Raw genomic sequence first — 12126 nt, 5'->3', positions numbered from 1 at the left:
TCCAGCTGTTTTCTCCCATTTCTCTGAGGATTGCAGTGATCTATCGGCCTCCTGGACCGGTGTCCCGCTTTTTTGATGATTTCTCCACCTGGCTACCCTACACAAACCTCACAAACACCCCCTTTCCTCTCTCTGATCACAATCTCATCACCTTCACACTGTCCTCATCTTCAAACACCTATCCCTCCAAGCAGCAAACAATTACCCGCAGAAACCTTCACAACTTGAACCCTGCTCCTTTCCACTCTGCAACTGACCAACTCTATGACAGAATCTCTCCCCTATCCTGCCCTGACCTGGCCAGTACTGTCTACAACAGTTCGCTTTCATCCGCATTAGACTCGCTTGCTCCTCTAACAACACGAAGTATCAGACCCCAACCGTTACAACCTTGGCAGACTGACGACACTAGAAATCTTAAACGACATAGTTGTGCGCTGGAGCGATTGTGGCGTAAAACCAAATCTCAGCAAGCATTCACCCGATATAAATATGCTCTCTTAACATACAATTCCTCCATTCATGCTGCCAAACAAGCCTACTTTGTCACTCTTATTAATACCTTGTCATCTAGTCCTCGTAGTCTCTTCTCTACTTTTAACTCTCTACTTTCTCCACCTCCACCCCCACCCAGTACCTCACTCACTGCTCACGAGATTGCAAATCATTTCAAAAACAAGATTGACGCAATTCGTAGGGGCATCGACACTGCACAGACATCCATCCCACTTAGCATACCTTATACTAAACCTCCCTCAACACTTTTCTCTTTTCACCTTGCCACTACCGAAGAGGTCACTAAGGTTTTCTCAGAAGCCCGTCTCACCACTTGCCCCCTGGATCTTGTCCCCTCACAACTACTACGGTCACCCTGTTCTTCCATCCTATGCTCCCTCACTCACATCTTCAATCTTTCCCTTTCTACTGGTGCCTTCCCCTCCCCTCTAAAGCACATCACTCCCATACTTAAAAAGCCCTCCCTGGACCCCACCAACCTAAACAACAAGACCCATCTCCCTGCTGCCATTTACCTCTAAACTAGAATGCTTATTCTACAATCACCTGAGCTCCCACCTCACCGACAACAACCTTCTTGACCCTTTACAGTCTAGCTTTCACTCACTACACTCCACTGAAACTGCCCTACTAAAACTCACTAATGATCTACAAACTGCTAAAACCAATGGCCACTACTCCGTACTCTTACTACTTGACCTCTCTGCAGCTTTTGATACGGTTTACCATTCCCTCCTCCTCAAAAAACTCCACTCTCTTAGCCTCAGAGACTCTGCTCTCTCCTGGTTCTCCTCCTACCTATTGCAGCGCTCCTTCAGCGTTACCTATAACGCTGCCTCCTCCTCTTCACTCCCTCTTTCTGTATGGGTTCCCTCAAGGTTCTGTCCTTGGACCCCTTCTCTTCTTCACCTACACCTCCTCCCTTGGTCACTTGATAAACTCCCATGGCTTTAAGTACCATCTCTATGCTGATGACAAACAAATCTATCTTTCTACCCCTCACCTCACCCCTTCAGTCTCCTCTCGCATTACTAACCTACTAAGTGACATATCGGCATGGATGTCACTCCACTTCCTCAAACTCAAAAACTCAATCTTTCCAAAACTGAGCTCTTAGTATTCCCCCCAGCCCGTGCCCCCTCCCCTGACTTCTCCATCAAGATCAATAACACAATCATCATTCCCTCCCCTCATGCCAGGGTACTAGGTGTAACCCCGGACTCTCATCTGTCCTTTCACCCCCAAATCCAATCACTGTCCAAATCTTGTAGACTTCACCTCCGCAACATCTCCAAGATACGCCTGTTCCTAACCACGGAAACCACTAAACAACTCATTCACTCCCTTATTATATCTTGCCTTGACTATTGTAACTCCCTCCTCATTGGCCGACCTCATCACAGGCTATCCCCTCTTCAGTCTATCATGAATGCTGCTGCCAGACTCATCCACCTTACTAACCATTCTGTATCTGCCAGCCCTCTCTGCCAATCCCTCCACTATCCTCCAATCAGTGTCCTCCACCCCCCTCTGCCAATCCCTCCACTGGCTTCCTGTTGCCCAACGGATAAAATTCAAAACATTAACGTATAAAGCCATTTATAACTCTGCCCCAAATTACATCACCGATCTTGTCTCTAAATATCACCCAAACCGTACTCTCCGCTCCTCCCACAACCTCCTACTCTCTAGCTCCCTTGTCTCCTCCTCCCATGCTCGTCTCCAGGACTTCTCCAAAGCTTCCCCCATCCTCTAGAACTCTCTACCCCAATTTATCAGACTATCGCCTACTCTGCTCACTTTTAGGCGATCTCTGAAAGCCTATCTCTTCAGGGAAGCCTATCCTGCTCTCAGCTAATAATGGAATCTTCTACTCTTCCAACCAGTCCATCCCCCACAGTTACTACCTTTTGTACCACTAGCCCCTCCCTCCTAGAATGTAAGCTCCAAGGAGCAGGGCCCTCAAATCCCTCTTGTATTGAACTGTATTGTTGCTGTATTGTCTCCCGTTATATTGTAAAGCTCTGAGCAAACTGTTGGTGCTATATAAATCCTGTATAATAATAAGACCGAGAACTGAGTGATTAACGGTCATGTGATCACTCAGTGCTCGGTCTTAGTTATATAGCCTACAAACTATGAAATATATATTTGAAAATTGATCAATTCTGATATACTAATGGCCTATCTCAATTTATGAGGCCCTAAAACACCAAGCAGTACAAATACCACCCAAATTACCCCTTTTTGGAAAGTAGACAATCTGAGGTATTTTGTAAGAGGCATTGCAAGTTCTTTGACGATGTAATTTTTTTGGCACAGTTTTTTTGAAAATTAAGAAATGAAATACAATTTGAATTTTTTTCCACAATTGTTTTTTACATACTGTCACCAGTGCAGCACAGCGTCATCATACGACTGGTGTGGTGGTGATCAGGGACACTAACTGGTGACATTACATTAAAAAAAATATATATTTTTTACATTTTTACTATTTTTTTTTTACTTATGTGTAACTTTTTTATTTATCTTTTTACTGTTTTTTTGTACTTTCATCAAAGTAGTTCAGTGCTACCATACTAACACTGTACTACGCTGGGGGTGGGTGATCACGGGTTTTTTTAATTTTTTTTTACACTTTGATTTGCTGTTACAGTGATGTTCACTGCAACAGCAACATTTTGAACTGTCATGAAAGGGTTACATTCATGACAGCTATGATTTTACGACTGTGATCTGTGATTGGCCCACAGCTATCACTTGGTACAGGGTGCTAAGATTGGCCCATGTGATAGCTGTGGGCCAATCACAGCTCACTATAGCAAACACAACTCTGGGTGGAATTCACCCATAACAGCTTTTTGTTGCCATTGTGATCAATTAAAGTGGCCAGGTACCAGCAACCACAATTCTCTGTGTCACAAAGGTCACTGAAGTGGCACGCTGTGCGTTCCAGGCGGTGTGCAAGTGCTAAGAAACATACAGATATGTCAAATTAACCTGTGGCTGCCCCCTGTACGTGGTATATGTGCTGCGAGTGATCGTCAACTGGATATAGTAAATTTATGTACTGTACAGTGGGGATCGAAAGTTTGGGCACCCCAGCTAAAAATTTGTATTAATGTGCATAAAGAAGCCAAGGAAAGATGGAAAAATCTCCAAAAGGCATCAAATTACAGATTAGTCATTTTCATAATATGTCAACAAAAGTTAGATTTTATTTCCATCATTTACACTTTCAAAATAACCGAAAACAAAAAAATGGCGTCTGCAAACGTTTGTGCACCCTGCAGAGTTAATATCTTGTACTGCCCCCTTTGGCAAGTATCACAGCTTGTAAACGCTTTTTGTAGCCAGCCAAGAGTCTTTCAATTCTTGTTTGAGGTATCTTTGCCCATTCTTCCTTACAAAAGTCTTCCAGTAATTTGAGATTTCTGGGCTGTCTGTCACGCACGGCTCTTTTAAGGTCTATCCATAGATTTTCAATTATGTTGAGGTCAGGAGATTGTGAAGGCCATCGCAAAATCTTCAGTTTACGCCTCTTGATGTAATCCCCCGTGGATTTCGAGGTGTGTTTAGGATCATTATCCATTTGTAGAAGCCATCCTCTCTTTAACTTCAGCTTTTTCACAGATGGCATCAAGTTACCATCCAAAATTTGCTGAAATTTTATTGAATCCATTTTTCCTTCTACTCATGAGATGTTCTCTGTGCCACTGGCTGCAACACAACCCCAAAGCATGATTGATCCAACCCCATGCTTAACAGTTGGACAGAGGTTCTTTTCATTAGATTCTGTGCCTCTTCTTCTGACCTTTGCTCATTCTGGCCAAAAAGTTCAATTTTAACCTCATCGGTCCACAGAACTTGTTTCCAAAATGCATCAGGCTTGTCTATATGTTCATTTGCAAAGTTAAAACGATGATTTTGTGGTGAGGACGTAGAAGAGGTTTTCTTCTGATGACTCCTCCATGAAGACCATATTTGTACAAGTATCTCTTTATAGTGGAATAGTGTACCACAACTCCAGTGTCTGCCAGATCTTTCTGGAGGGATCGTGCAGTCAAACGTGGGTTTTGAATTGTTTTTCTCACAATCCTGCGAGCTGTTCTGTCTGATATTTTTCTTGGTCTTCCAGATCTTGCTTTAACTTCCACTGTTTCTGATGACTGCCATTTCTTATTTACATTCTGAACAGAGGATATTGACATCTGAAAACGCTTTGCTATCTTCCTATAGCCTTCTCCAGCTTTGTGAGCGTCAACTATTTTCAGTTTCAGTTTTCTAGACAACTGCTTAGAAGAACCCATGGTGCTGATTGTTGGGACAAGGGCAGATGAGTCTGGGCATTTAAAACCTTTGAGATTGACATCACCTGGTCTTCCCAGACGATGATTGAGAACAATCCATGACACTGGCAGGTCTCAGCTTTGCAAAGGGTGCAATGCATGCTATAAATTCTGCAGGGTGCTCAAACTTTTGCAGACGCCATTTTTTTGTTTTCTGTTATTTTGAAAATGTAATTGATGGAAATAAAATCTAACTTTTGTTGACATATTATAAGAATGTCTAATCTGTAATTTGATGTCTTTTGGAGATTTTTCCATCTTTCCTTGGCTTCTTTATGCACATTAATACACATTTTTAGCTGGGGTGCCCAAACTTTCAATCCCCACTGTATATGTATACTCTGGTCCAAGCTAGACCAGTGTAACTCTGTATAAAATTCCATACGTGGAATTCATCTTTAAAGTTAAAATTGATCTTTCATTAAAATGGAACTTCAGCCATCAAAATAAATTTCTTCATCCTGCCTCCTCCCACCCAGGGGCGGACTGACAACTCATGGGGCCCCCGGGCAATAGGGGATCATAGAGCCCCTGTGTCCTTGCCCAAACTCAAAAAAGCCTATGAAAAAGGTACCAGGGGCATCTCATGGGGCCCCCTACTGACCCCGGGCCCTTGGGCAGTGCCCAAGTTTCCAGATGGTCAGTCCCCTGCTCCCACCTTTCCTGTCCCACAGTTAATAAAAATTCCAAATATTTTCAAAACACCTATGACCTTTTTGGTGCTGCATTCCAGTACTTCCCTGCTCCTTGCCTAGGTGAGAATGATGTTGCTGTCCCCATCAGTCATCCCATGAGGCAGCTCTAAAGTTGTGTAGATGTGTCATGGGTTTTGTGTCATGGGTTTTCAGGACCTGAGGCCTGCAGCACTTCTTTGCACATTTGGGGGTTTCCAGCACATGTGCTCAGATGTGCAGTTTGCTTCATGTCTCTGCCAAGTCCCAAAGACCTCACAAAGCCTTTGTCACATGTGTGCATGCAGTACTCAAAGATGGCAGCATGGGGTAGTAGGACAGGGCAACAATTTCAATGAACTGAAGTGTCTCTTTAACATTAATAGTCTGTCTGTCTGTAAAAATTACATATTGCTTGACAAGTATGCACTTACAATGATGCTAATATGATGTTATTTGCACTTAAAGGTGCCTGAAGGCTTCATGAAGACTAGCATCTCCTGACAGCACTAAAGATAGCCAGCTGTGTTTGATGCTCTTAACTATTACATGTTTTAAAAAGTCTTTCAAATGAAATTCACTTTTTTACCAGGCACTCCTCAATACACATCCAAGCAGGGGTGGACTGGGTTGGTGGCAATTGTCCCCCGGGTCGCTCTGATGCCACTGTGGGGGGCCCCAAGAGGCTGTACTGTGGCTCCCCAGTAGCTGCAGGGCTCTGAGCTGAGAGCCTCTCTCACAGCCCAGAGTCAGCACTGACAGTTTCCCACTCACCCTCCATCCCCTTCTCCTCCTGTGTCTGCCCCGCTCACACACCCCAACAGTGTTGTGCCTCAGAGAAGGAGATGTGTGGGTGGGAAGTTTGAAGCCCTGCAGGCGGAAGAGGAAAGGTGCAGCCTGCTGATCCATCCATCCACTGTGAGTGAAGTCTCTCTCCTCCCTTCTCTCTCCTGCATCCTGGTGAATACCCAAAAATAAGGGGGGCTTTGATGTAAGGGGAGCTCTGTGGCTTTCTTTCCTTTCTTTCTGATCTTTCTTTTTTTAATATATAAATATTTTATTAATTTTCAATAAATCACATTACATATTTAAAAATAAATCCAAAATATTCAACAGTACACAATACCCTTATACTTGTAGAGAAAAGAGAAAAAAAATCCCGCCCATCTACTCCCACCCCTGCCCCCCTCTGTTCCCTGATATTTTCCCTCTTATCTCCTTGCTCCACTTCTTTACTCTTCGCTCTCAAGGCACCCTTCTCTTTCTTCCTTTCTTATCTCCTCCCCAGGGGCGGACTGACAACTCATGGGGCCCCCAGGCAATAGGGGATCATGGGGCCCCTGTGTCCTCACCCACACCCAAAAAAGCCTATCAAAAAGCCAATGAAAGGAACCAGGGGCATCTCACGGGGCCCCCTACTGACCCCGGGCACTCAGGCAGTGCCCGAGTGCTCGAATGGTCAGTCCGCCCCTGCTCCTCCCTATCTTTCTTTAAATTCCTCTTTGAACATATCCCATTTCTCCCACCTTTCTCTGAATCTCACCATTCTATCTTCTTCCTGATGGTAGAGTTCCTCCATCCTATATACATAGTCAACCCTACTTATCCAATTCTTTTTTTTTTTTTTTTGGTATTTCCTGCTCTTGCCAAAATTTAGGTATTAACTCCTTTGCTGCATTTATCAGATGAAATGTCGATGAGTTCTTATATTTTTTAACTGTAGTCTCAGTTTTATGGAATAAGCATATGCCTGGATCTTTCGGAACCTCAACCCCCATTATCTCCTGAATTAAATAAATTATTTCTTCCCAGTACTCTTGAAGTTTGCGGCACTCTCACCATATATGTGCCATTGTGCCTTTTATCCCACATCCTCTCCAACATAAAGGTGATTTATCTATTTGTTGTTTATGTGCCACACTTGTTATAATATACCACCTTGCCAAACACTTATAATTCATTTCCACCACCCTCATATCTACTGCTCCATGTGCTCTTCTAAACATTTTCTTTTTTTGTTGCTCATCAAATGTTATTCCTAATTCCTTTTCCCATTTCTCCATGTATGCAGGAGGGGCAACCCCCACCATTTCAGTAAGAGTTTTATCAATCCGGGAAGTACCCTGTTTCCATGTTTTATTTTTATTAAAAAGTTGTTCTAGTGAGTTTAAGTCCGTCATTGGTCTTAACGGCTTAGGAATCGAACTAACAAAATGTTTTTAACAGTGATGGTGTGAACCTCCTGCGCTCCCAAGTGTTATTTGAAATTTTAAACAAAATAAATATGTGTCTAAATCCCAAAGAAAGCTGCTAACATCAAATCATATACCAGTGATTATATACAATGAAAGTAATAAGGGATGCAGCGCTACATTCAAATAATACAACTATGTGAATGTGGGATCCTAAATCATCAAATTAAGTAAAATTAAATAACAATGACAATGTTAACAATACATATCAATACGTGCTCGTTAATAATATCATTAACACAAATAAAGTAAATAGCTCAAAACTTGTGAAAAACATATATGAAAGACCCCATCCATATATATATGAATGAAGCAAAATTACACATATATATGGTGTAATCCCACGTGCCTATTGTGAAGTGAAATAATTATAATAATAGTACAAACAAAATTATATCTCAAAGTCCAAAAAATATACTAATGGTGACAAAAACAGTAAATGGTGCTTCCAAATAATACTGTTAGTGACCATAGGTGAAATTCGTGCAAATTTCTGAGTGCGTCCAAATCTGAGAATCCAACCACCATCTGGATTAGCCTCTCACCTCATCCCTTCGACCCTTGCGGATCAAAGAGCAGTAGTGGATCCCTCTCACGGATCCTCCAAGCAATGAAACACTCCAAGGGCAGTTTTCTCAGACCAATATTCCCACACTGGCTCTTCTCCAGGAAAGGTTGTAGTATCAATCTCTCAAATGAGACAAAGGAATCCTCCCATAGTGTAGTATATTTAATTATACCATAGGGACAAACAGCATTTTTTGCATTACACTTACGTAGCAGCCAGTCCAAGAAAAAACCTCATGCTTTCAAATGAGGATATATCTGTTTGGGTGTACAGCTGAATACACAGGTGTACCAAGATGGCCGCCACGCCGGAAATACGTCACCACGTCAAGCCGACGCGTTGCGTCACAATGTCATGTGACTTCATCAGGGCTGTCAATCACAGTGACGATCTCACTTTAAATACCCATCCTGTTACGAGGAAACACCCTCATAGGAGGAGTTTTCCTCAGCATCGTTCCACCACTACTTGCCGCGGCCATAATACTGAAGACCACCAGGGACTCCTATGTAAATACTACATATTAATGACTACAGCGGGCACATGTATACAGGAATCAACTGGACACTGTATACCAATGCACCTGCTATAACCTATATACCTTATCTTTAGCGGAAACATATATAAACTGACCTTATTTTTAATTGATAGAAACAAAATTATATTAAAAATCAAACGTATATTATTTATTAAATTAAAATTAAAATATTAATTAAAAATATAAAAATAAATATAAATAGACCATCTTTCCTATAATTACATAAACTATTATCAATCCTTACAATATAGATGACAGCATATGATCTCTTATTATGTATAAGGAATCTACAAACAGATTAATTTATATCAATATCTGGAAAAAACATATATATATACATGCGTACATAAAACGCACATATATATACATGTTCCTAACCTCAGTTTGATCAAAAATTATGTATATTAAAAAATATAAAAAATAATAATAATCTTGAAAATTATTATTTTATTAAAAATGAAGATATATATTAATAATATCCCACCTCTTCACCAGCTAATCAAAGGACCTACACCGAAAAAATTCACACATATATATTCTATCCAAAAGCATGAGTTCACATGATCAATACATAAAATGGTCAAGAAAATATATATATATATGACTATAGCACCATCTCAAAATACCCTCAAAAGTCAGAAATGAAACAATTTAGATCAAACTCGATGTTCAATCCATTAGGGAAATATGTGTGCATGTTATAAATCCATTTTGACTCTATTTGGCTCAAAGAACGCACCTTATGGCTACCTCGCCAATGTCTCTTGTATTTGGTGATACCCCAAAATTTCAATTCACTAGGATCTTTATTGTGAAATTTTATTGTGAAATGCTTTGAGACGCTATGCTTCGGGAACCCCTTCTTTATATTTTGTACATGTTCCCGGAGCCTGACCCACAAAGGTCGTTTAGTTCTCCCTATATACTGCAGTCCGCAACTGCATTGCAGTGCGTACACAACACCCTCTGTCCTACATGTAATAAAATCTTCGATCTTAAATTCTTTGTCACTTACAGATGAAGAAAAGCACATCAATTTCTTGTTCTTTCCTTTAGTGGATTTGCACGCATAACATGCCCTGCACGGAAAAAACCCATTTGTATCTAAAAAGGTGACTATATTCTTTTTAATGGGTGGATCAAGGACATTTTTCACAATTTTATCTCTTAATGATGGGGCTTTTCTATATCTGAAAATAGGGAATTCCGATATTATCTCCTTTAGGGCCGGATCGGCTTTCAATAGTGGCCAGTATCTTCTAAAAATAGTCTCCACTTTCTTGTAATGGACATTAAAATCTAGGCACATCGCCAGTTGGCTTTTTTGTTCCTCAATTTTTTCTCGATCTACAAGGAGTAGATCTCTACTATATTTACTATATTTCTTTGATAATCTAAACAAGAACAACAATAATATTGTTTTATCTTGGGAACATAGTCGGGAGCATATAAGCTTTCTAGATTTAGATATTAAAATCATACAAAATAAAATTATCACGAAGACATTCTTTAAGAGTGTCGATAGGAATGGGTACATTCCTCAAGACAGCTGCCATTTCCCGCCATGGTTATTGAATATACCTAAAGGTCAAATGATCAGACTCAGAAGAAATTGTACCACACAGGAGGACTTTCTTAGCCAAGCAACAAATATAGGCCATAGATTTGAAGCCAAAGGTTACCCACAGCATTTAATTAGTAAAGCGATCCAGGAAGTTGGTAATACAAAAAGAGATCTACTCCTTGTAGATCGAGAAAAAAAAAATTGAGGAACAAAAAAGCCAACTGGCGATGTGCCTAGATTTTAATGTCCATTACAAGAAAGTGGAGACTATTTTTAGAAGATACTGGCCACTATTGAAAGCCGATCCGGCCCTAAAGGAGATAATATCGGAATTCCCTATTTTCAGATATAGAAAAGCCCCATCATTAAGAGATAAAATTGTGAAAAATGTCCTTGATCCACCCATTAAAAAGAATATAGTCACCTTTTTAGATACAAATGGGTTTTTTCCGTGCAGGGCATGTTATGCGTGCAAATCCACTAAAGGAAAGAACAAGAAATTGATGTGTTTTTCTTCATCTGTAAGTGACAAAGAATTTAAGATCGAAGATTTTATTACATGTAGGACAGAGGGTGTTGTGTACACACTGCAATGCAGTTGCGGACTGCAGTATATAGGGAGAACTAAACGACCTTTTTGGGTCAGGCTCCGGGAACATGTACAAAATATAAAGAAGGGGTTCCCGAAGCATAGCATCTCAAAGCATTTCACAATAAAATTTCACAATAAAGATCCTAGTGAATTGAAATTTTGGGGTATCACCAAATACAAGAGACATTGGCGAGGTAGCCATAAGGTGCGTTCTTTGAGCCAAATAGAGTCAAAATGGATTTATAACATGCACACATATTTCCCTAATGGATTGAACATCGAGTTTGATCTAAATTGTTTCATTTCTGACTTTTGAGGGTATTTTGAGATGGTGCTATAGTCATATATATATATATTTTCTTGACCATTTTATGTATTGATCATGTGAACTCATGCTTTTGGATAGAATATATATGTGTGAATTTTTTCGGTGTAGGTCCTTTGATTAGCTGGTGAAGAGGTGGGATATTATTAATATATATCTTCATTTTTAATAAAATAATAATTTTCAAGATTATTATTATTTTTTATATTTTTTAATATACATAATTTTTGATCAAACTGAGGTTAGGAACATGTATATATATGTGCGTTTTATGTACGCATGTATATATATATGTTTTTTCCAGATATTGATATAAATTAATCTGTTTGTAGATTCCTTATACATAATAAGAGATCATATGCTGTCATCTATATTGTAAGGATTGATAATAGTTTATGTAATTATAGGAAAGATGGTCTATTTATATTTATTTTTATATTTTTAATTAATATTTTAATTTTAATTTAATAAATAATATACGTTTGATTTTTAATATAATTTTGTTTCTATCAATTAAAAATAAGGTCAGTTTATATATGTTTCCGCTAAAGATAAGGTATATAGGTTATAGCAGGTGCATTGGTATACAGTGTCCAGTTGATTCCTGTATACATGTGCCCGCTGTAGTCATTAATATGTAGTATTTACATAGGAGTCCCTGGTGGTCTTCAGTATTATGGCCGCGGCAAGTAGTGGTGGAACGATGCTGAGGAAAACTCCTCCTATGAGGGTGTTTCCTCGTAACAGGATG

The sequence above is a fragment of the Staurois parvus genome, unplaced genomic scaffold (genome assembly GCF_062004578.1).
Source record: "Staurois parvus isolate SC_StPar_1 unplaced genomic scaffold, SC_StPar_1.0 ptg002268l, whole genome shotgun sequence".
NCBI classification, from domain to species: domain Eukaryota; kingdom Metazoa; phylum Chordata; class Amphibia; order Anura; family Ranidae; genus Staurois; species Staurois parvus.
This window is presented reverse-complemented; position numbering follows the sequence as displayed.